Consider the following 24,012-nt stretch of genomic DNA (forward strand, 5'->3'; position numbering starts at 1 on the left):
AGGGCTCAAGGATATCTCGGCGGAGCTGGCTCGGCGGCGCTCGCCGGTTAAATGCGCCCCGAGATAATGAGATGACCCATCCGCGCGGGGCTATCTACGCATTACTCCCCGGTATCTCCCGCGCAGCCGGCCATATCGGAGCTCGTAGAACTCAGGCGAGTGTCTTGCCCCGAAGTTCCTCCGGCCGCGAGTCCGGAATATCCGCCGAATCTCTTCCGTAGGGCGTTTCGGTTAACGGTTCGCGCTCAACCGCTTTACTTTCCCCGACGACGACTCGCGGTGGTGCAGGATTAAACTCGGCCGGGTTAAATAACATCTTCCGGAGATGCAGCAATCGAGAGCCCACGGGTGTTTAGAGATTTACAAAGAGCCCACGCGAGTCGTTGAATCTTTTAATCTCTTCCATGCGACGCGATGCTCCGGAGCGGAGTGCCAGACGGTTTCCCTCGCGTTTATAAAGCATTTATGAAAGCCGACGAATCAATTTACTTGGAATGCCGTCGGCTGGTAACTGTTATCTCTGGCTCGCCTGGCTGATCGGCTCTCGGTTACATTCCTCAGGTAAAAACTAGGCGGGTATCTTCGTTCTATTGTATGCAAACGGACCGGGCTTTAACCTGGGACAGCGTAGAAATCCGAGGGAGAGACGTTCCTTCTCATCGCTGCTGCTAGAAAGTCGCGTACTGTTACGAAGATTTATAGGTGTCCCGATATTAAATCGCAAGTGTAATTTACGAGGCTTCCCGCTCCTTTCACGACCGTCTGCAGCTGCCACCTGCGGAAAAGCACGCCGATGCGAATCGTTCTGTATAAAATTGTAACGCTTAATATCTCTCTGCGCCCGCGTTCGATGCGCCGCGAATAAGAATTCGGTGCGCCCCGGGTAATACGGCGCCTCTCGATTCATCTCGTCGCGATCTCGGCATCTCCGCACTTTCGCAAACACGTAAGCGGCGCTTTTATCGATGACACGCGGTGTTAACGCGGTGCGACATCTCAAGAGAAGTTCCGCGCCGCTTTAACTAGATAAAAACGCTACGTTATCTCTCCGTTCTCGCTCTCGGTTTACATTTGCAGACGCGTTGTTTCAATAAAAAGTTTTATCGTCCCGAGATAGAAATAAATGAAACGTTAAAAATATTAAGACGTTATTTCTGTAAGTATTTTATGTCGCGTCTTATGCTTCTCTAAATAAGAACGATAACACGTGCCGTTAAGCGACGCGATAGATCCGAGTTCGAGAGAGAGAGAGAAAGATTAATTTTATTTGTATTCGATTTCGACGGCGGCTGGTGACAGATGCTATTTTAAGTGTAGACGGATATTCGAGCCGTCGAATCTGCCTCGTATATTGTATATCGCGATCGAAAAGCGCCGTGAGAACCGCTGCGCCATCGAGCACGCATAACAAGATACTCGATATCGATTCTGCGCGCCCGCTGAAAACTGGGGTTCGCGTGTGCGAATGAATCTAATTTCCATTCCATGGACGCGGACATGGCCGACACGAGTGTTGTCTTATTATCCGCGAATTATCCATCGTGATAACGTCGCGCGATTAGCGGCCACTCTAGAAAGTCGAAATTTTCACCGTACGTTTCAATCGCGCGCCAATTTGCGGCGCTTATTTAGCGTCGGAGTAAAATTCCGCGTGTTCGTCAATTGTGGAAATAACGAGCCCGATAATGTAAGAAAGAAATGAAACGCAGTTTAAGCAATCGCGAGAACGTCGGGAAGTTAATGGAGCGAGATATAATTTGCAGCATTACTAACGTTTTATTGGACTTGAAGATACTCTGAAATAACTTTGCTTAACCAAAACGTACAAAACTAATCAAATTTTCATGATGTTTAATATGCAATGTAATACTTGAACTTATGACTAATTAGAAACTTTTTTTTGTTTTAGGTAAGTACCTTGTCGGCTGATTTACCTACAGTGCTCAGTACCGTAAGTTAAATGCATGCATTATTTGAGGCGAGAGATGACATTTTTCTACAAAAAAACGCTTAAAATTCTTAGATGTTTGAAATTATTTCTTAACAGAACTTCCTTTAAATGTATTAGGGTGATCGTTTTATGATATATAGAGGAATGTCTTCTCTTAAGAGATGGGCTTTTAATATAAGATAGCGGAGCTTCTGCTAAATTAATAGGCGTCATCTGTTGGTTCTGTCGCGAATTTATTGCTCTTGGAGTGAAATCTGTTCAGTGGAAAATTGATCGTTAGATCGTGTAATTGTTGCGACAAAAGATTTCTGGTTGAATTTGGACGTCGACAACCTACTATCTCGTATCAGAATCCTATCTCATAATAGAGGCAAATTATGGTACGCCCGGCATCTCGAATGCGTGAGAATTAGATTAAAAAAGAATATGCGCTAGTTTAGCGAAGAAATCATAAAGTCACAGGAATGAAGTTTGTGACAAACAAAGTGTGTGTGTGCTACAATCGGAATTAATTCTCGCCGGAGACATCTGCTCCGAGATTAATCTCACTAATCTACACCGGCGCGAAATTGTGTGCGGCGGGCACATCTTTTCGTTGAAAATTTCTCAGAGCCCGAGCGGAGGAGTTAACCGTGTACACCCGAAATTCGTAGCTCGCGGTTTAACGCCGTTGCTCCGCGCGTCTTTTCGCTCGCGTTTCCAGGTCTGTAGAAATGGCACAGCGAATTTCGCGGGTGCCTGCGCGCCGCAATATCAAACGGAACTACTGCCGGGCCGCACAAAGCTTTCCCTGTATCATCCGGTAATGGGAATGTCAATTGCGCGCACCTACGCCGTCTCTCTCTTGACACGCGTCCGCGTGTACGGTTCCCACATGCGGTTTTCTTCTATCCGCAATCATTCTCGTGTACCTTGTCCACGGGAAATGGGGGCCGGTGCCAACAGTATTCAGAGCTACGAATCTCACATCGGCGTTAGCGCAACATTTTCCATTTTTTTTTCTCCCCACCTTAATTGGTACGTTGGTTCTGGACTCGGTGTTGCAACGGCCACGACAAACATGCGACTAAACATAGCGTCGGTGGAAAATAGAAAGTGTTGAAACGCGACATTAAAAGTGGAACGCCGTAAAAGATTCATTGAGGCTTGCATTGATAATATCAAAGTAAAAGATAGATATTGAAATCGAACCAAAATTGCAAAAGTTGCCGGGCAGAGTATATCAGTTTAGTCAGCTCGCGTAAGTCACGGTGATCTATTTTCAATGTGAAATTTTATTAGGAATTGGGTCATCCTATATAGTGTCGCGGTTAAGAATTGAAATCAACTGGAAGGGGGAGAAAAAAACGCGATAATGCTGACGAGGTGGTCGGAGAGCAAGAATAAAATCTCGTGGAGATATGCCCGAATTATTCGCGAAGGGTCAAGATTAAATCTTTAAATACATTTTACATAATGAACGTGTCGTCTATTTTCAGCGCTTTTTCAGTGCAACCCGACCCAATTAACGATCCGAGACTGAAACGCAGAGCACGGCGGTTGAGTTCATGAATCTAAATTCGAAAATATCCCCCGTCCCCGCCGCGCCGCCGGTGTCGCGTGCGATGCGGACTATAATCCGGGCCCCGATTGAATATTTAGAGCGGAGTTAATAAATAATTTCACAGGTGACATGCGCGCATACACGGTTGAAGGGTGTATCTTGCGCACGATAACGCGGTTCCGTCGTGTCGCGCGATTATAAGACCGTGATATTGAAGTTTGCGCTACGGTTCGCTTAATGTCAAATAGAAACCCCTCCCGATGTTGCGCACAAAGATCCGCTCTATTATCTATTCTAATAGGAATGTCAATTATTCACCGACGGAATTCCTCGCGTCTGATGAATCCGCGTTAACGCCTCTCTGTTTATCTCATGCCCGCTCGTGTAATATCGCCAAGCAGGAATTTCTATTAACCCGCGAGGTAACATTCCTCAACTTTATTTCGTTGCGATCAGCCTCGATTATTGCAACTCTGCGGCGGAGGGGAGAGAAATTAACGATTTTCTTTTTATGGCGTACTGTTTTACGCCGCCGTTACAGAACAGATTTAACGCGGTTCCCTTTGCCGCGGCACAATCGCGGAATAATTTGACTTTAGTTACTCAATTGGTTTTAACCAGTCTGAGGTTGCGGGGATAAACAGATGCCTCTTGCTGTTACACGGTGCTGCGCGCAATATCTTTGCAAAATCACATCCAGTATCGCGATAGTCTGCGTCGGCAGAATTCCACCTTTTTTTTGTATAAAGACACTTCAAAAAGATAGTTGTCTCTCAATTTATTCCATTGGATAAAGTCCGGGACGGTAAAAACTGGAATCTACCATGGTTTTTTTCCAGCCAACTCTGGTGATAGTTGATGCAATCGTTAACAGAATATGGCACGGTGGTACTGCGTAATTATTACAATATGCTCCATGTGTTTGCTAGTTCTGAAGTTTACTAGTTCTGGAATCGCAATCCGATTTAATAAACCCGCGTCGCCGCGAGACTATTCCGATAATCTCGTTTTCTTAGACACATGAATATTTCATCGAATCAGCCGGATATCGTTTCAACAGCCCGTCGATTGTTTGTACCGACCAAATCTAATTTATTGATTGTTTATTAACGTGTTGCGTTGTATGTATGCGAGCTTGATTGACCTCATTATACAAGATAAAACGCATCATGTGTTCGAAATATAAGCTAGATGTTTCGTGTCGGACAATCAAAATGGTAATGTTATTTGGGTATCGCAATATCGCAATTAGCGTACAATTTTTATCATATACAGGCATGCAATTTACAGCAACACGATTTTGAGTAACGATATTACATACAAATGGTAAACTTATATTAAACATATTAAATTACGAAATAAATTGTACCGAGGTGGGCTCTTAGAAAATTGCGATTTTCTGAACGATCAACTTGAATAGTGAACATTCTTTTTAGTTCTAAAAAGTCGAAATAGACGCGTAGACAACATCTTTATACTGTTATCGCGTGTGGGGAGGGTCCAGGTTCAAACCCTGGCTGAGGTAATGTCTTTCGCAATAAATTTTCCCGCATTGACAGAGAAACTAACAAATGTGGCCAGCTGTGGTCGAATAAAATTTGGAAGTTCAGTATTATTCTGGCAATTAGGAACTAATCGTTTATTTTTAGCGATTCGGAATTATGCTATTTTTCACCGGGGCCGGCGGCGTCGTGTTTATTTCAGGATTCCGATTTTAATTAGGACGTCGCAATTATTTTAATCTCACTCTCCATTTTCCGTTACCGACGGTAACTTGCTTTCGCAATTACAGCCGCGCGCCCTATGTATGTGTGCCGATTAAGACCGATTTGTATTCAAGTGGCGGTAATGGAACAATAACGCCGTTTCGAGATAACCGTGCCATCCACATTCCTTGCCGTTGTCATTATCATCTATTGTCATTACCCCGACGTTTCTCTCCTCGTCGCACCAGTTCACAATCTCACGTGAGATTCATTATCCAATCCGTCGCGGTTACAGCCTGCGCTATGCTTAGATCCGTAATTTTTCACTTCTACCGCATTATACTGCCGCCTGCAATTGGACGCTCCCATTTTAACTAGAAAACGCATAGGCGCGCGTTGTTGCGATAAACTATAGGCTATTGTCTCCGACGGTTCTATTCAAACTTATTCCAAGAAGTGTAAAACTTAACGACGATACGTGTCAATGTAAATTTCTAATAATATCGTGTAATTTTTGGTTCAACGAGTGATTAACTTCATGACATTTGTGGCATTCGATAATATCGATAAGAGCTCGTTGCTCTTCTCGCGGGAAATGTATCGTGCACTTCGTGCCGGCGTACGAAGTAAAATTTTCACGAGCCACGCTTGTTTTTTAAATCGCCGTAGAAATATCTCGTGCTCTGAAAATGTAAATTGTTTTTTAATCCGTTCTTAAATTCAGTACATCGCCGGACCTCTGAGCCTCTGTGTCGAAATCTGACCCGCGATCCTTGCACGGCATCCCAGGTAATACCGTGACCCTAGAATTAAGTCGTTCTTCAACGAAGAAACCCGTTCATCAGAGCAACCCCTCTCGACTCGGTCTGTGAGAAAACATGGGATCTTGCGTGCCGGCGAAGTCGGCCCAGAAATTCCAGCGCGATTCGACGAATACATTATGTTCATGATAATACCTTAAATTTTATTTCGTTCGGGGTTTACATATTCCTTTTCAGATTCCTCTATAATTGGATCTTTGTGGCAATATCCCCTTTCAGAAGCAAAAGGAATTGTATTTCCTTTCATGCTACACTTGGGAGAATTATTTTACATGCGTCTGTTAGCTTCCCTGAATTAATACAGGATTAATCTTCGGAAGTCTGAAGATTAATTCTGATGGAGCCGCGCTTTTGTAAGGATACATTTTTAATTCTTATATCTCGCAAAATAAGCTACGGCAAACACAACGTAATTTTCCTTTTTATACTTCGTTAAGTTATTACGGAATTTTTATGCTATTAGATACTACAGCTGGTCATTTATCGTAACGTGATTTTATCGTCTAATGTTATTAGCCAAGGCCATTAGGTAGAACGCTAAGAAAGATGGAGCGTACATAACGTAATGTGTTCCAGAAAATTAATAGGTGACAAGCGACTGAAGGCTGCAGTCGTGCGCAATGCGAAGTTTCCGTGACATTGATGATCCAAAGATTTTCTTTGCGTCATGAAGACTATTTTAATATCTTATGATTAGACCGACTAGTTCCTTCCTTCGCAGCTTTCACGATCACATCATTATTACCTGATAATATTTTTGTGTTATCATTTAATAATGTTACGAAAATTTTTTAAAATTCACAGGCGCGATTTATGGACATATCATACAAAAATAACAAGTTCTGTTAAGAAATGAGTTAGGTCTGAGGCAAAATTAATATTTGCAAAAATATATGCGAGATATAATATGTTAATTGAAAATACATCGAAATATTGTATCTCTAGATTGGATTGCTTTATCTTCGAATTTATGTCAATTTTAGTAGAATCTCGTTAATCATCGAATATCATGCGTTGTAACGGGATATTCCGCGCATAGCATCGAGCATTAATCAGATTCCAAAACATTGACACGAGCGCGCGATCGAGGTGCAAGATCGTAGAATGCGCATCATGTTATGTCACATCCGCGAGATAATCCTCCTTTTATTTTGCGCTGCAGGATATTTCCTGCAACGGCGCGAAACGCACGTAACTCGTATCACGTTTAAAGCAAAGGAAAGCTGTGAGACAGATCCGGAAACGAGCTTTCTCTTTCTCTATCTCTCTCTCTCTCCCCCCCTCTCTCTCGGTTTCCCCATTTTCTTTCTGACCTCGCGCATTTTCCTTCCATTCCCGCCCGTTCTGCCAGAAGAGGACTGGACAAAAATAAGTCATTCTTTTATCGCTTTACGAGACGAAGCCTCGGGACGATAAACCCGGACCTTCCTCGGCATTACGGGGTTCCACGTGTAACCATAAATTTCTATAAGTCCAGTTAAACGCGATTACTAAGAGTCTTATTCCGGTTTGGTAATCTAGAGGTTTATTCTTCCTGCTCGACGAACGGATACAAATAATACTCCCTTTTTTTAAATACTTCCTTTAAAGTCGTTCAACGCTCCTGTTACAGCAGTCGTATGTAAGTTAGCGCCGTAAATAATCCGTGTACTTGGGGTAATGTAACCGGAATTCGAGGAACAAACGAGTAGTATCTCGCGCAGATGCTATCTAGCGCATATTAATCCGCATTACCGGCACTAATTTAAATCGCGTCTGTATTTCCTTGAGAATCATAACTCGGGTATGAAAACAATTTTATTAATTTTTTTTCTACTTAATTTACATTTTTTATGATCCGCGAATGCGAATTAATTTAAAGTAAATTGGGCCCCTCGCTCGCGCGTAAATGTAGCTGCCACGCGGAAAGACCGGCTAAGGCAGAAATAACTAAGATTAAAATGTTACCGTATAAATAGCGGGGGCATCCACATTGTTTTGCGTCGCAACGTTCGCTAGGTTCGCTGCACAAAACGCATATAGTTGTCTCCACTACTTATCATACCAATGTGGGTATGACAGCCACAGATATAGCTGTCCCAAATATTACTATTTATTGGGGTTGTGCCAACCCTAATTGGACATGCAACCATATCGGTCTCTCTGTGCAACAAACTGTACACCGACAAAATTTTTTTAAGCCAAGTAGATTTACTTAAAATTAGTTTTTTTACCGAAGTAAATATTTATTCGATTTAAATAAAAATATCAAATTTCAAATCTGTGTATTATATCAAGTAAATTAATTTAAATCGTTACATTTTCTACATTCAACTAAACATTTCATGAGAATACTATTTATTAAATGATATCATTGTTTTTATCAAACAAGAAATCCAATTTTCTTCGCTGCAAAACTTATATCTTGGTAAACATTTTACAGAATTAAATTATCTACCGTTTGATATTTAATAAATACCTAAATTAAAGCAATGCATGTTTTAATTTGTTCATTATTTTTTTATTCCAAGTTAATAAGCTGTTAGGAGCCACGTAATTAATAATTTTCTTGAGTAAAGTAAAACTTGTTTGGATTAAGATATTTTTTATCAGTGTAGACGCTGTTTTTTGCACACAATGTGACGTAACGATCCACACGAGAGATTACACTTGCCTCCCGGACAATAACTCCGCGTGCCAAAGTCCGCGGTTTTTAAATCCGTCGTACAAGAGAATCGGGCACGATGGCGAATTCATGTACGGGTATAGATTCGCAAGTGGTCGAAAACAACGCGGAATGTACGACTAGATTCTTAACGAGAGAACCTGTCGACGCGCGAAAGAACCTGCGCGTTACCGTTGCTTCGAGAAAGAAAGTCGCTCGGTCACTTATACGGTACTTCGCGTACGCTTTCTTCTTTTTCTCTCTTCGTCCCTTCTTTTTCTCCGGATCAGAACCGGACGGCTCCGTATTTCTTACGACGCGGCACCGCATCTGCCACGGCAGCGCGGGCCTGCGAAACCAGTCGGGTCGAGCTCTCGTGAGAGAGGCAGGGCGCCGCCGATAGAAGGAGATAAACAGGGGGCGAGGCGGGAACGGGGGGTGGGATCGAAGTGTGCAATGTGTATAGGAGAGCCCGCGTCCTTCGTCCTACTCGATTCTTCCAGTCGATTTTGTCCGTCTGACAATGGGAGAGTAGGAGGAAACGCGTCTGCCCGCGTTTAAATTGTGTTTCTGACAATGATTGAAAAGGTAGATTTTCGACACAATCGAAATGTGAGTGTTGCGGCGCGAATCCCGCCCCGGAAATAAATGCCCTTATATTATTTTGATGTCCCCGCGCGTTAACGTTCGCCCAACATTCTTATTCAGACGCACGGAATAATGGCTTCGATTTTAATTTCTATGAGATCGAAATTTAACGGCGTGCAAGAAGCTCCGCCACGCGGACCTCGGCATTTCACGTAATATTGAGATATTCATGCGCGCCCTCCCCGCATTGAATGAAGATCGAACGAAAGTATTTTCACCGTGCGAACGGATTAGTTATTTGACCGCCGTCGGGCTCCATTGATAAAGCTATTGTTTTCCCGCGCGACTTCGCGACTTCAGAGTTGCATTAAACCCTTTGTTGTCGCGTATGCGCATAATATGTGAATGCAGCCAAAAATGAAATTGGAAATCGACAGTCTGTCGAATATTAATGTGTCACGTCAGAGTGATAAGAAAGTTATGGCCGCGAGCCAAAAAGCAATGCTGCAGTTCCTTGTCGATACCTAAACATGAAACGCGTTTGTTATCGCTGTCTGGTAGCGAAGGGAGAAAAAAATGTGTTCCTTGTCTAAAGTACTTCTTATTTTCCCTCGCACTTGTGACTTACCGTGCACGAGCGGAAAGTATCTGGAAACGTACTCCAGATATTCGATTTTGATTTATTACTTTCCATTTCTCTCGGAACATTATTTTCAACGCGAATTACGTTATCCGAGAAGATTACGCTGACGTTCTCGTAACGCGCCACGAGGAAGAGAATATCCAAGATACAGAATGCACTGACGTCAATTCGAAAAAGTCAGCGGATACTGAATAAAAGTACATCGAGTGCAAGAGAGAAATTTATTCGGGAAACGTGCAAACGTATTTCTTTCTCGACCTTTCGACGACACGATCTACGGCGCGACGTCGCAAATAATCGGAGTGGAAAGGCGATAAACGAGCTCGGGGAAAAATATATTTTTCGCTGGAACATGGCTTCCACGGACAGTCCTCCAGGATGAGTTGAAAATAGCTCGCGCCTCCGCGAGGCACGAAGCTGCCGCCTTTCTGGGGGGGGACGGACAAGCCCCCGCCTTGTTTCTCAGGCAGATCCGAACGTTCGACGGCTCTGGAAGTTGGCCAAATTGGGTTTCCTGAGCGAACTACGAGGGGGACGGATCGACCGGCCGACCGACCGACCAACCAACCGACGGACACGCGCGATATTGCACTCGTGGGTCATTGAGATAGTGATAATTAAGGTTATCGTTAACGCCGACTTGCTCTCACTCTCTTACGCTCCGTTCGTACGGCTTTCCTCTCGGTGCCCGCTCAGCTGCGCAATAAGTAAGGCAGCATCTTCTGACAATCGAGACGCCGACGAGGAACAAGTACGAAAACGCTTGTAATTACGACCTTACGATTGTCTCCCTTGTTGTTACACGATTTTAGATTGAATTCGATCGTCGCGACAAAGCAGCTCAATAGTTTTTTTATCAGATGCCATTTGCGTGAACTTGATCGGCACAGAAGATTTAACCCGTGAGGCTGCAGAGTTAGATCAGGTGGCTTAAGGCTAAATCTTGATTGGCTCTCGCAAGCGGTCTAGTAGAAAAAACTAGGCACGGTTTTTTATATTCTGGTTAGCCAGAGATTAGTCAACTCTCTATCTTTTTCTACATTACACTCTCAGAAAGGATTTCTGTTACCGAGACAGAAAAATATTCTTGACGCATTTCTATTTCTCGCAACCTCATTTAGTATAAAAATAAGACAGTATCAAAATAAAATCAATAATTCTTAATCTTCTCCAACGAATTAAAAAAGATTGACTTACTATATCGAGACAAGAATAATTTGTTTTTCTTGCGTCAGAATAAATTTTCCCTCCATCTTAGCACGAAATTGCCACCACGATATTCGACAAAAGACGATACATGCTATCATTTTATTCTAGATTTTATAATTTTTCAATTAAGATTAACATATTCCTTTCTCTATAATATGATTGGCGCTACATCGATCCTATTTTATGATACATTCAAAATAGCATTGGCTCCGGAAATTTTTTCTGTGGGTGTATCATCTTGAGAAGAGACACAGAGCTCGACTAGCCTCCGGTTAACATTTAACCAGAAAATGAAAAACCGGGCCTCGATATAGGCTCTTCGTCCATTCGGTTGCTGGTGTATGATCGAGATGATGTTGCCCGAGATTGCTTTTTGAATCCAATTATGCGGGAGCGATTTTCCACGGGTTGGGAGAGAATTAACTTGCGCGCGTTAGATTGACGGGATCGATCGAAGTTTTGGTCGCGCGCGAGCGGGAGACTTTAATCTGACCCCCATACGCGGCCGGGATGGGAACATGTGGCCCGTAGCTTAAATCTCGGACCGAAATCGGCAGCTGCGCGCGTTTGTCTTTCCGAAGCCGTCTCACGAAGAGCGCGGGGACGCGTCGACTCGTTTTTGCGTTCCCCTCGTTGACGTCGCAGCGTAACATCTGGCACCGACGTGTACCAATTTCAAACTTTCCCTCGTCCACCCTTGCTCGCCCGGACGATTGTTTTCAGACGACACAGGCTGCTTATGGCAGCGCGTATCAAATATTTGGCGGCAATTTAGAACGACGGGGCAATTCGCGTTATAAAACTGCTATTGAAGTCATTTCCCGGGAACGAAAAGGATTTAATAACATTCGGTAGTTAGTTGTGCGTTCGTTCGTTCAAACGAAATTATTGAAAATTATTGGAAATTGCGCGAAATTATTGGAAATTCAAATGCAACAATCCAATATCTCGTTGTATTCTTGATTTAATTATTATACCTCGCCGATTCGAGGGGAAAGAACAAATGATTAATACACAGCTATGTAAAGCTATTAAAGTCAATTTACAATAATCACTCATTCTTCGTTAAGAAAAAAAAGCGATTAAAACAATTGACGTGTGCGGTTCAGTGATGTATAAAAAAACACATTCGGCCGGCCGAGCAAATTACTAAGGTGGGCTTTGTTGTGGCCGATTCATTTCGGTGAAGATAAAATCGTGGGCGGCACTAGAGAACAGAAGTTGTCATGTCGTTTCATTTAAGTGCCGAGCGTCAAGTAAAAATCATGCGAGGCTGCTATTACAATATAAGGGGAGAACATTTTATCGCAGCGACCCCTTAATTTCTACAGCCGATAGTCGCCCTTCCTCCCCCTCGTATGCGCGTACGCGTCTCGGCACGCCACGTGCACGCCATAAGCCTTGCCTTATTAAGGCGAGCGCGCGAGGCTCCTTCGAGATGACCGATCGGAAGCCTCGTACTATCGATGAATTATTCAATGCTGTTGCCAAGGAATCTCCGCGACATATAAATAGTCGAGAGTGACGAGAAAAGTCGTGCGCTTTTAGACTCGGCAGCGACGGGAGGGCAAGTTGTCGCGCAGTTTTCTGCATTCGCCAATTATCGATGTGATTATACGATATGTTTAAGTAAATGTAAATGCAGTCGATCGTGTAATTATACATTAGGCACGTTGTTCGTGCTTAACTAAATTCGTCGTTCCGCGTGTTCCGTTGTTCCGTTTATTGCGAAGTTCACGGATTGTGCATCAGGAGTCCATTATCCTTTCCATAACCGCAAGTCCCTTCCATTTTGTCGCGTCTACTTGTTGACTGCAAGCAAATGTAACTTTGGTCCCCTTCCGTTTCGCTCGACTAGGTAGCAAAGGGGTTAAATTGTGTTAAAAACTGACAAGTCTGAACTAGGATTACAGACATATCTAAGGGCCACACTGAAAAAAATTTCTGGTTGAATATGGACGAATCAGATAATTCCTTTAGGATTTACCAGAATTCCTTTAGGATTTACCAGAATTTCTGTAGGATTACAGGAATTCTGGTAAATCCTAAAGGAATTCTGGTAAATCCTAAAGGAATTATCTGATTCGTCCATATTCAACCAGAAATTTTTTTCAGTGCAGTTTCACAAACGTCGGTCAACAGTTAACCGGAGTACGGTCGACTCCGTATCATTTTTTCATCTTCTTATTTAAGAAGAGACGGAGAATCAATTAACTTACGGTTAGCAGTTGACCGACGTTTGTAAAACTGGCCCTGAGCAACTCGATGAGAAATATCGAATTTATCCGCGGTAAGTTATTTAGCGAGTAACATCCAGCTGTCCTAGGAAAGATAGAAAGCCAGGTGGCTATTATATTTTGAAAAATTAAATGTTTGACTTTAAAGTTCATTACGTTTCGAATATTCTATACGTCTTCTAGAAAGGTAGAAGATACGCAAATAGACTTTGCTATGACACATTTGCAATTTTTTAATGAAAAGAAAACGTACCTCGGGATATCAGATTTTTATCTCACCTCGTGTTGCTTTTTCCTATGTGAATACGAAACATCCGATACGTGTCACAGTTGTAAGAGCGCGCATAGATTAAATGGATAGCATTTTGCCGCGTGGATATGTCTTACTGAGAGAAGATTCCTTGTGAATGACGAATTCTATTAACATAGAATGAATGAACGCGCGATTATCTATTTAGGCACGAACGATGACATAATCAGTGCAGTTGGCTTTGATCGTTTCACTTTTGAGACGTCCAATGGAGCAGACCTGAATATCTCGGGCTGCATCTCTCTTCCTGCGGTGCCTTTCTAGGCTACTGCAGATCCGCCTCCATCTTTCTGAGAAACAAATAGGTCTAATTCGTACACGTCTGCCGCCGCGTGATGCGCAGACTGGATTCTGTCTCGGAGAAACTTGTCCGTAACTTTCAGTGGAGTTTTTGCAGAACGAACGTGCGCCTTAAACGGACGTGCTTTTCACATGCAGCGCGAAATGTAGGACAGAATATTACTTAATTGATAAAAACAGCAGCGTTTCTCTTTTTTTTGTATTAAAAAACTAGGGCGAATATACAGCGGCGTTATGGAATTTGTACTTTTACTGTTGCGAAATAACCAAGAAAATATAATTAAATGTCCGGAGTGGATTAGGTAGTAAAAGAAGAGCGTACCATATTTGCGCATACAATTATTTTATTTGTTCGTCACAAAATCTATACATATAGTAAGTAAATGTGACCTAATCGTATCTTGACGACTTTTTCATTGAGTCAGCGAGGGATATTGAACAATAATCGTTTGTATTATCTACACTGATAAAAAGTATCTCCATCTAAAAAAATATTACTGTACTCAAGAAAATTATTCATTAGGTTGTTAGACCTTAGTTAAAAAAAATTTTTTGTCAGTGTACCGCAATTTATTTATTACGTCGCCATGTTGAATGTGACACCAGTTAACTATAAAAGGTATCAGGCCAAGCCTAACACTAAAGTATCGGACACGCTCGCTCATCTTTCAGTTAGCCGGACCGTGGTTCGGCGTATACGGGCAGCTTCTCAAGGCCATCAGTGAAGCTAATTGAGTGTAACGACACTGTCATAAACTCAGACTAGCCCTGTAGCCTTTCAATGAGGCCACTCTATCATTCCTCTATGCAGCGAGCAAACTTAAATGTGGTTTATTTTCTCTTTCTCGTGTCTCGTCTTGTTCCACTCGCTGTATTCGGAAGCAGATTTTCATTGCGCGTAGATAAATCGACGTTTATTTTTCATCGTCAATCGACGTTAATTTCGTACGTAAATATCTACTTGATCGCGCTTGCACTTTTGATAGGGCGAATAATTCTCCATTGTCACCCAACAACCGCCTCCAAAAATGACTTATCTTCCGAAGTTGAAGGGAACTCAACGTTACAACGAGACAAATCCTCCATTTCTTCGCCGTGCACCGCCGCGAGCTGTCTTGAGGTCGTGCCGCGGAATTATCTTCAATTAAACGCGAGATTCCGACAACCGACGTTCGTCGCTCGCCGTCGCTGTCGCGTACAAAGAGTCGCGTGTGAACGGCTTTAACCGCCGGCGATCCGGAGCGTTGATGATTTTTGATTGGCCGGAAGTGACGTCACGGCGCGCGTCGCAGCTCGTATTAATCCCTAGCGTTGTATCTCCGTCGACGTGGTCTTCGCTTCGCTACGCCGTGCTCTTCGTCGTCGTCGTCGCCGTCCGCATCCTTACACTCGAGCTCTAGAGCTCTACGCAATTGCCCACCGTGTCGATGACGCCCGCGAACGATAAAACTCGCGGTTGTTTTTCAGAGCCACGCGTCGATTAAGCTAATTGCGCGTTAGATCGCGACGACGAATAGTGGACTGCACTTCGAAATCGCGAGCTCGCGGGATACGCGCGCGGGATATGAATAATAAATCCTCCGGGGATAATTGGCCGAGTAATTCGGGACGACGGTGTGTTATTACGAATTATTATCGAGAGGCGTGAAAGCATCCTAACGTTAGTGCTTAAAAATAACCGAAGGCCATGCGCGGTTATCACGTGTATCATGTTTATTATCCGTGCGTATTGCACGTTGCACCGCGAGTGACGTCCCGATTCATTAAAGCCGAAAGTTAAGGCGACACTTCTTTCACTTGCGCGAAATATTTATTTAGCAAATTATCGTGAAGCTTTCTAATATTGAGGGCCTCTTTGATTTTTATAAATTCATATGATTTTTTTTAAATAAAAAGGATCACTTGATGCATTGATGTGCTCGGTTATATATGCACATTTAAAATCATATTTAAAAATATGTGACATTGTCAAGTCTCAAAAAGCTGTCAAATTTCCTCGAAACATTGTATCTTCTGACTTTACTAATAAGTATTTGCTTGCAGAGGTCGGTGATCTCGTATATTTAATGGCACATTCGATTCCTTGTGGCATTTATTATGTTCATCTCGTTTTTTGTTAAGATCTACTTTTTCTATAAAATAATATGAATCCTCGAAGCGCTTCTGCGAGCGATCGGTTCATAACCCCTGTCCCAGTGAACACCAAGTAATAGTTGCATAATATCAATATTATAATTTCCTACTTAACAATGCAAATGTAACACCCATGTTATATTACATTTACATTAAGTAGGAAATTATAATATTGATGTTATGTAACTGTTGCTTGTTTGCTGGAATGTTAAGAAATACGACTTTAATATTTTTATCTTTATTTTATTTCATCGGCGACCGGGTCTGAAATTTCGCGTGCTAATTAGTCAGTTCTTGTATTTAACTTTGTCTTAAATACATGTTCAAAGAGTATTTAGTCCAAAAATGATGTAAACGTTGTGCAGACCATTTTTCTGGTTGAGAAATATTGCAAGAGGTATTTAAGATGATCTTCAAATATAAGAATTGACTGTAAACGAGGCTTAGGACCTGAGCAGAATGACTGTCTTGTACTCTTAAGACAATGTCTTGTGTTTTAAGTCTTTGTCTTAAAGAAACGCACAATAATTGTGTTGCGACTTAGGCCCTTAGTGTGCGCTCAAGTGCGCACTAGTGCAACCAACCGAATTCGCCAATAGAAAGTGCGTTAACTACAATGGCCAAGAAATGGAGATACTACGTTTTAGCCTAGGACGGCAGTATAAGCAGCTAACAAAATCGTGTAACGTCGCGGTAAAAACGTCCCTTTAGGAAGATTTAAGGAACGGAGTTTATTGTCGAGTTACACACTCGCTTATAACATGAGACGCGATAGTACGTCATTTGTTGAATGTTTTAGAATGTTTTAGAATGTTTACCAAGAGGACGAGTGTAACTTCGCCGGAGCACACGTTTCTAATGATCCGTATACATTTCTCGAAGGTGGCGCGCACTCATTCATTTCACACACGCGGTGTGGTCGGACAAGTTTATAAATTACGGTAGCAGGAAGTTCGACTCCCGTGTCGTGGCTCCGTAACTACCGAATGATTTTACGTCCCTTCCATCGCGGCTTTCACGCTCACGCCGGATCGTACAACGTCTGTCACACGCGAAGCCACGCACGAGTGGAAAACGTATGATTTGCCGCGTTGTTAAACGTCGATATTTTGTACTTGAAAAACGACGAGATTCGTAAACGATGTCCAGTCCTTGCACCGATAACGAGACGGTGTCACGTGAACGGTATGTAGTAAGGAAATACCGAACATGGAAGCGAGGAGATAAGATTAGCTATCGCGATCGTTACGGGAAAATCTACAGCAGATTACAGGCTCCGTCAATTTTGTCGGACGCTCCTTCGGATTATCGTATCTCGGGATTACATCTATCACGTGTACACATGCTTGAATAACCGAATATATGTATTCAGAAAATATTTGTTATCAGGATATATATAATATATAACGTAGGGACAATCTCTCCGGTGTATCTCGAGGGAAGATCTCGCGTCTCCTTCGCGAACGGCGAACAACGTTATAGTCCGCCGTTCGCTCGGGAAGGAAACGCGATCTGGACCGGTGGGGGCTTGATAATTTTTGGAGGTGAGGGTCGCGATACGATGGTAGGTTAGTACGAATCGACCGGCGGCGGCGGCGGCGGCGGCAGCAGCAGTGGTCGGAGCCCAGGCCTTCGTAATCCTCCCGCCCCCCGGTCGGCTGCGATCTCTCGAGCGTGGGCCTTTGTGCCGGGGATGGCATCGCGCCAAAATCCGTCCGCGAGCCCCTCGTTCCGGAGGCGTCTACTAACGGTCCTGCGAAAACGAGCCCGAGCCCCGGCTCGTCGGCTTGGCACGTACCATTTATCGCTCGCCTAGAAAATGCGCCGAGTGCCGTCGCCTTCCCCGCGGCGAAACGACGTCGAAAGGGTTCCGAGCGCGCAAGGGCGGAACCCTTCAATCGAAATTCTTTTTTTATACATATATAGGCGATCGCTCGAGTAGACTCCTTTCTCCCTGGAACATCGTGGAAAAGATGTAAAATTCTTTCGCGGTGACCGCCCGGGTGGTTTTGCTAGAAGAATGTTAAATTTATTTTTACGGCACTCGTTATCCGCCGCGGGGAGCAGAAAACTCTTGCGCCTGACGTTACTGCGTTCTACAAAATTTGAACTTTATACCTGACGAATTGGAAGCGTTATTGCTTTTGCACAATAGTGCATCGGGTATAATTGATCTCGATTAGAATCGAGATGAATGATGATGGGCAGCGTTTTTCTTATTACCAGAACAAAGTAGCTGATTCTTCCAAATGTCGTACTCAATTTCTCCGAAAGGAACAATCGCGCGAAGGTATTGAAATTTCCCCGTGTGGAACGCTATCGTGGGAGGGTATTGAAAACTTCCCTCCCGACGCTTCGCCGCGTTGCAGGATCTCGATATGCTATCGGTGCCGCTGCAAGAGCAAGAAGCGAATAGCGCGAAGTAGTTGCCGCGACGTAATTTAGATTCCGCCGTGCAGGATTTTATTGTTTCACTCATCGTTCGGCGGAAGCGATGGTATCAGACCTGAGAGATATCGGCCGTTGCGAAGCGAGTAGTCTCTCTCGCAAGATGTCGCGGCATCCGAGGGGAAGCCCCGGAAAAAGGAATCGCTATTTCCAGTTGCGTCGAGGAATGCCGTGCAGTTTGTCCAATATGGTATATCAATTCTTCCATGAAGGAGAGCAATATTTTCACGGCGTATCGGGATCTTCGACAGGACGTACGTGACGCGCCGTCAATGCGGATCTATCCGCGAATCGAGTTCAGCTTCTTCGGAAATACACGCTTCTGTCACTCACTACCGGGCTCGCACATGGCCCGGCGTGTCCGAAATTAGATCGGGATCGTCGGGGGAACGGAATTCTTTCCCGACCGGGATTTTCTCAGCCCTCACGACATGTCAGCGACGTCGTTTTACGGTAGAAAAAAAATCACCGCTACGACATTCCGCGATAACTGTGCGATAACAATAGTTTAACCGTGCGAGAGTCCAATGTGTCTCCTAAAGCGCAACTTGAACGACTTTTAACCCTTTGAAGCATAGTGGTAACCCACGTCACTACCTCAACTTCGTTACTTTTTGGCCATTTAATTTCTACGCTGAAAAAAAATCTGATAGATTCAACCAGAAGATATTTCGTAACCAGAAGTTTGCTAGACTTCACTACACATCTGGTAAATCCTAAAGGAATTCTGATTCGTCCATTTTCGAACAGACGACTGGTTGAATCTATCAGACTGTTTTTCAGTGTAGTTGGCGCATTTAGGTCGGGTTTTTTTGCATTTTTTGGGTATCTTGACAATAAAAGAAAAAAAAGTTTAGTTGAATTACAGTTGAATGATTATTCAACATTCTTTTAAGTTTTGAATTCCGCCATTTTGAATTATGAAAATCTGATAACGAATTCGTAGTCAGCGACCCCAAAAACCCCTGCATACAAAGTTTCACAAAAAATGGTTAAATAGCAAAATGTGTGCCACAAAGAGTTAAAGTGAGAAACCCTGCCATCATAAAAGAATGTAACAACTGTAATAAGGAACTCCCTTGTCTCTCTTGGTTCTGTGAAAGAACGCAGAGTGATAATTTATTACGTTGCTCGAAACTTTAAGACTTTATACGCAAACGTTATGTTTTATTAATCGTGAACGAAATGCTATTTTAGAAGCTAAATTTCTCTTTCCTGAAACGTTAGCTGTAACTTTATTTCCTGTCTATTGTTTCATTTCCTGTAACTTTACTTCGTAATCTGCAAAGTTGTTTTCGCGTTACCACGCAAATGATGTTCCCCAAGCGAATTTTGACAAGAATTTTTCCAGCGACGCGATTCGGGGAAACTTTAAAACGCTGTTAAATCGATAATCCAACTGTTAAAACGATCTAACGAGCGGAGCGTGTAATACGGTCCGTCGAGTTTCATCCTTGTGTTTTAACAGTCTCCTAATTTATACGCTTGAATACCCTGTCATGAGCTTAACATCGTGGAGACCTTTATGAGGAATCATCTCCCTCGGTTTCCCCTCCGATACTGGCTAATTTTATCGCTCATACATGCAATTTACATTTTGTTACACACACTAATAAAGTGCGGTAATGCGCAGTATACATTTTTCAGAAAGTCCGTCAAAGCAATTTACATATTTGAGTGTTTACAGAAACTGTATTTTGTTTAATTTTAATACGATGTAAATAAATAATTTCATGGAAAAAATGATGATACGAACGTACCGCATAATAAGTTTCATATATTGTAAAATAATTAATTAAGAAAGATTAATTTACGCGGACCTCTACGCTTGTTTGTGCGTTAGTGTTTTTCGTTTACAAAATTAATTTGGTCTAAAATCATTTTAAGATACATACATTTCTCCCCTTTTTAAGAGAAGCATTATTGTATTTTACAACAAACGTTCGAATTAGGCGATCGATTTAACAGTGGAAATTTATGAGCGCGGATCTTCGTGGCAACGTTTGCATTTGTAACATTATTTGGACGACGTTTCCGAAGTGAATGTTAGAAGGGCCGCAAATAGCGATGGCTAATTGGCGTTATTATACTCGCTGTGATACTTCCTTTATCTAGAATTTATTGTAATGGAACAGCAGACTTAATGCCACCGTACGATTCTTCCTTCTCTGGGACAAAAAAGACCAGCTCATTTTGGTGCCCACAATTAGTAATCGAATTATTTGGATTGTTCGTAACTCTAATATTGTACGAATTTTACCCCGCGTAACTGAAAGTCGGAATTAGCTGTTCTATCCATATCCAAGATTTTCAAGTAATACTAATCAAAAAATTCTCTCAGTTCTGTCAATATTCAGTAACGCAAAGATAATTTGCACTTAAGAGGCACTTACCGAAATATTAAGTTGCTTACAAAACAACGGTCAACATTTTTCCCAGAGTAGAGTTGCGAACAATCCAAATAATTCGATTACTATTTGTTGGCCCCAAAATGGGTTGCTGTCTTTTTTTCTCCCCCAGAGTTTATACTCTTCTCTCTTCTGCGTTGCCTACTTATTTTTCGCTATTTTTACTCGTAGCTTTTCCCGCTATTTTTACTGGATATGTTTTGGGAGGACTTGTCCTCGAACGACGGCAGAAATATCTACGCTATTTTTTTTCTTGCCTCTCCTTTGACGCAGAAGTTCCCTCCCTTCTCCTCTCTCTTTTACTCCCTCCCTCTCCCCCCTCGGTTACTCACGCACTCATTTACTCGCTCATAAATGAACAATGTATAGAAAGGGGAGGATGCGAGGGAATAAGTCCGGAAAGGGTCCATCTCCCGAAGGGCCAAAAGCTCGCTCGAGTAACGACGCCGTCGTTGAGTTGTCAGTGGTTCTCAGCCGCGTCCAGCCTCGTCTACATTCCCTGCAAATGAAAAGTCTGTCTAATTATCGATCAACAAGTAGCAGTTTACTAAAATTCAACCGCTACTGTCACGCTTGTCTGTTAAATTATTTTTAGAACGCTGTTTCTCTTCCCTTAATTTGTCGGGAATATTCCACATAGGGAATAAATTCCTATAGAAATTGTGATACATTAATCCCCGAGATCTACAATATACAGCGTACGTCGAAAATCCTCTCTTTTATATTGAACGCGATAACTAAGCGCCCACGCGCGTCAGTATTTCGCGGTTAAAATGTAATTTCATTGAATCCGACGAACGTCGAGATTACAAACTGTTACATACATCCGCTGTGTAATGTTTAACATACATAGTGTTTTATATTACAAGCTCGTCTCTTCGGTGGCGAACCCCCATTTTCCCGGGTAAGCCTCTTGTTATGGTAAGAGGGTCAAAGCTATCCGCCATACTGGCACGGAGGCTTTCACGACATCCCAGTCTCTCTATGTATTAATAAGCATCTGGCGACGAAATCTTAATTACAAAGTGAGCCGTCGATCATAGGATCAGTAGGGCAAACTTTATTACACAATACATGCCTCGGTGGTCGAATTGGTGAGACGCCCGCCTGGAGAGTAGGGTAGTAAATTTTCTGTATTATTAATAGTGCCAGATATGGTCAAGGAAACACTGAAGTTGTTTATTACACGAGACCGGACATTCGTCCATTTTATTCCGTTAATTATCTCGCTCGGCCGTTGAATTGTTTTTATTCGAGTTTACGTTTTGGCGAAGACACCACGGGGGAAGCCAGGTTGTAATTACCAAGTTTCGAAATTGAAAGAGTTGAACCGAAAGCGTGTGCACGCGCGGTAACGGGCAATATCGTTGAAAAGAACCTTTCTTCCTTCGAGATGTGTAACTTGAATGGACCCACTGTTCTCGTCAAGCATTAGCCTTCCAAAGATTTCGTCGAAATTAGGTAATTGCGAAAACAAAAATAACGTTAGGCTTTTTACGACGGATTTAATTATGGGTATATTTTTTATCTTTGCCTGAATCAAACGCGGTTAACATACAACTTAAATATACGTGCATTGCTACTGATATAAGAATGGAATCAAAGGGTTAACACTGGCCGATGATGTTCCGTAGCGTAAAAGCTGAAGCAGGAGTGAGAAATAAAATTGATTTATTTCCTTAATCCAGGCTTACTCCACGCATTGTAGACGACGCGTTAGCTTGTAAGTAGATGAATCATTAAAGCGGTACTTCAGCGTCAAATTCGGACGAGAAAATGCTAATGGCATTCGCGTTATATCCACCTTAACGTGCTGCGTCAATGTTTAATGACCGACGCTTTGACCTCGATACTTTCGGCGATTTGATCTCGCCGAAAGGCAATCCGGAGATTAGCAAAAGTACACGAGTCCGGTCAGCCGAGCTTCGAGCGCGATTCCCATCTTCGGACTCGCCGAACGGCGAAATCTCGTTACGTACCTCGTTGCCCTGGCGTTCCCTCCCACGGGAACGCGGAATTTTTCAATTTCCTGTCGCCCCCCGCGATCTCCCGATGCTCGTATTTCGCGAGTCTCGAGATACTAGACTCATTTCCGAGTCCCGGCGAGTACGCGCGCGCGCGCTGATAAAAGTTGCTCGCATTTAGATGATTTATGTAACTTTCGCGCTGCAGGACAGGCGCACGGCGATATCAATTCGCACGGCCGGTCAGTTCCCTCGAAATCTCGACCGGGCTGCCGTTTTTATTGTACCCACGGCGGCGCGAAAACTGATTTCATAACTCGTCCGCACGCCCGTCGTACCGCGAACACGTTTCATCGATAAAACAGCGGTACAAATGACTGGAGAAGCATTTAGATTTCTACCTTCGAGCTTTTCGCGATTGTTGCTCGGATTATTGTCGAGACGATACGCGTTTACGCGAACAACGCGTCAATGGAACGTAATTTGACCGTTTTTGCAGCTCGCAGAACTGTCTGCGGTAAATGCCGCGTGACATTTATCGTATTAATTTATATCGGCGAATGGAATTGGAGCGGGGCAATGTTATTAATATACATAAAATAACCTATATCCGTAAATACAGGTGTTATCGATTGGTTGCGACATTTGCTCATCTTCTACGTACACGTCGAATTTTCTCGACTAACTTTGAAGTCCTGTCAATAAGTACAGGTTTCCGTGTGGAGGTGATCGGACATTTTTATTATTGCTTCGATCTTCGAAGCGTTTGCCGTACGATTTTCGGGTAATTTTATTCCTTCTTCCAACGCATACGACAGGCTCCAAAATTACCGCGTTTCAGTTAGAGGCCCATTTTTAGGACAGTGTCCCGTGAAAATAAGTCTCGCTTATTGTGCGGGAGTTTGGAACGTAAATTGGACAAAGCGCACGGAGACACTAAAAAATTGTACATACTTTTATTCTAGCACTTAAAAACTTTTCGCGAATGTTTACAGGGCGTTCGCGATAAATGTATTTCGCGCCAAAGCTTACGGCGCGGACGAAGGTGTGATAGAAATTAAATAATACGGAGAAAAATAAAATGTTAAGAGCGAATCGCCGGACGAC

At 43.0% G+C, this 24,012-nt stretch overlaps 1 protein-coding gene across 4 annotated transcripts in view; it reads left to right on the plus strand.

Annotated features, from left to right (window-relative positions):
- Nucleotides 1-24,012, plus strand: part of LOC105569714 (RNA binding protein fox-1 homolog 2) — a 281,021-nt gene that overhangs the window by 143,726 nt on the left and 113,283 nt on the right. The window lies entirely within an intron of this gene.

This window comes from Vollenhovia emeryi, unplaced genomic scaffold, assembly GCF_000949405.1.
Source record: "Vollenhovia emeryi isolate VEMERY1.0 unplaced genomic scaffold, V.emery_V1.0 DF939123.1, whole genome shotgun sequence".
NCBI classification, from domain to species: Eukaryota; Metazoa; Arthropoda; class Insecta; order Hymenoptera; family Formicidae; genus Vollenhovia; species Vollenhovia emeryi.